This window comes from Ranitomeya imitator, chromosome 7, assembly GCF_032444005.1.
Source record: "Ranitomeya imitator isolate aRanImi1 chromosome 7, aRanImi1.pri, whole genome shotgun sequence".
Taxonomy (NCBI): domain Eukaryota; kingdom Metazoa; phylum Chordata; class Amphibia; order Anura; family Dendrobatidae; genus Ranitomeya; species Ranitomeya imitator.
Genome location: NC_091288.1, coordinates 221,267,626 through 221,270,583, shown reverse-complemented (window position 1 = coordinate 221,270,583; position 2,958 = coordinate 221,267,626).

Here is a 2,958-nt window from a genome sequence, read left to right as displayed (position 1 = left end):
TCCCAGGGTGGTATCAGGAAAAACATGAGCGCGGCGTGCAAAAGGCAACTCCTCGGAGTGCAAAAGGCAATCCCAGCAACATAAAAAGTTACAGGTCTTATAAAATAGCAACATGAACCCTTTTTTTTACCATTTGTTATTTTTTTTTACTACTAAAATAGAAAAAAATATCGTCATGGTGGCGACCTGTAGAATGGCGTTACCAGATCATTGGAGCCGCACACTGGATGTCAGGACATTTTACGGTAAATTGAACATTATTCATAACTATATCTCACATAAAACAAGCCTTGTACGGCTCAGGAGACGGGAAAGTAAAAAATTCCTGGCTCTTAGAGGGAAAAATATCAGTTTAAAAATGAAAAATCACTGGAGAGGTAAGAGATTAAGGTAAAAATGAGTTCTAGGCGCCCCTCTGACCCTACACGGGGCTGTGTGTTTCCTACGCCCAGTACGCAGCTTTCTGCCCCTCGTTCTCTCGCTATCTGGGGGCGCTGGGGTGAGATGATGACGGGGCCGGGTCCATCCCATGGCAGGAGAGGTGCTGCTCCGACCCCCACAGTTCTCCTTATGCCTTTGAATGGGGGCAGCAGTCATACCGGGGAAATACACGGTCACATTTAGGTTTGGCTTAGGTGATGGTTTTGGGTTCTGTTTCTGTAACTTGTCCTGAATCTGTGTAATAATCTTTTCCTGCCCTACGGATCGGGCTTTGTGTCCTCTTCATCCATTACCTGGACCGGAGTCATGGTTTCCCTTTCCTCCACCACATTAGTAATGGCTCGATGTGCGGTATTACACATGGCGCCTCACCGGACGCCATTCACAACAACCTTAATGTGTCCATAGAGATTAACAACGTCCATCTTGGACTGACCTCAGACAAGCGACAATGCCCTAATCTATGAAGACACAAGGATGTCGGTGCGTGGACCGCCATATAGTGCACCGGCAGGACTCGGGGACATCATTCGCTCGCACATGCTCAGTCCGTGCCTTTACTCACAGGTCCCTGTTTTCTCAGGATCGATGTGTAATTCCAGGTGAGTCGCATTTCCGGTGGTTTACAGCCCCTCTGCTGTGTCTTGTGATGCCCATGATGTCGGATTCACACATCCCCGTGTCTCGGACTTGGCACGGACCCATCACCTGTGCACCAGGACCAGAACGACCGTCTCTGCTTGTCTGTCCATAACCACCAAAGCCACTCTTGTCTCAGGCTGTTCTCCAAATGAGGGATCAGTCAGAGAAGGGGTCACCCGACCTGGCGCTGTCAATGGGTAGGGACTGTTACAGCCTGTATAAAAGCCAAGGCAGGGAATCTAGCGGCCTGGATAGTGAGGACGTCACAGCTTAGCAATAGGGATGAGGAGAGAAAGCTGTAAAACACTGAATAAACATTAACGTTAGTGTGTGAGAGCATCGCTAAGGCTATGCTTGTGATAAAGGGGTTTATACAGTCCTAGGAGACCTCAGAGTGTTACATATATTGTTCTCAGGGCAGTTGGAGGCCTTGTAGCACTTCACGTTCACAGTGCACTGAATTTTTGGGAAGAATGTGGAGAATTTTAATTTCAGGAGATTTGCTGACCTCTAATATATGTTCTCCCCGTATTTTGTGGGTTTCCTGCGGGTTCTCTGGTTTCCTTCCACACTCCATAGACCACCTGATCGGGAATCTATATTGTGAGCCCCGATGGGGGCAGCAATGATGACTGGAAGGCTGCGGCATTGAGTACAATAGATGTTTCACGTCTTCGATGATGGTCTGGGATGAGCCGAATAACATTCACGACCATCACTTAGACCCATACTTACTGGCAGAGAAGGATTTTTGCGTTGTCTGCACCATTGTCTCCGTCTGCACACCGCGCACGAGCTGCAGGTCCGGTCACGGCAGCCGACGACGTCAGAGAGTCGAATCTCAGAAAATGGCTGAAGAAATGATTATTGCTTATCCACCAGTGGAGATTTCATGGCTGGTAGAGTTGTGCAAGGTGCTTCATAGGAGTCTGATCCAGTGGTCACAGTGGTGGTACATGGCTGCCAGACCCGAGTCCCGGGAAACACCTACCTACAGTCATTCATGGTGGCATCTTCTGATTGTTAGACATCATCATGGCACCATGAGTAACCAGAAGGGATGCAGACCGGCAGCAGGAGGGGTGTGCTGGAACAGGCTCCTGTGCAGCATTTTGCTCCTCCCTAATGGTCACAGCTCCACCGTACTTGCGGTACACCATCCTTTGTATGATGGCGCCATAATTATACAGGATCCTGCACAATTTTCTGGAAGGAGAATGAATGCAACATGGAAAGTACGGAATCTGTCTCTGAGCAAATCCTCCTCCAGTAAAGCTGAGTGACCGCGGGGAGTGACGTGTGCGCCATTGTGAGCAGCTGAAGAGAATGCGGCCGCCATCTGATAACTCGTCCGTTATTTCTCCTCACTCCAAGATCTGAGCCTTCACTTACCGGAGCCTGAGGACGGTAGTACGGCATCATCTGTCATGGGGGCAGTGGACTGAGGTCACAGCACGCGTCTCTGACCCCATGATAAAATGGTATTGCGATGCGCCCGTTGCCTTTAAGGCTGGTGACGGCAATAGGCGACTTATCGGGCAACAAAATTTTTAGCGCTGTCATTTTTCTGTAAAAGTACAGACAAGTTGCATGCAAGTGGCAGTCCCATGTAACATGGAGTGCAGGGAGGATTTATCAATCATCTAAATAAAGGGAATCAGCAAACTGCTTCTGTCCAGTCTGCGTCGGCTGAAAACAGAGGACAATAGGTTTATTACCACCCGCGGGCGCAGAGATTCCAGGTGTACTGTCTCTTTAAACTTTCCCATGTGTCTTCTGCTGATACAAAGTATAAAAGATTCTAAACCGCAACATTGTATCCAGATCAGAGTCACGTGGGAGGGAACTAATGGGCAGAGGGTGATTGTCACAGGA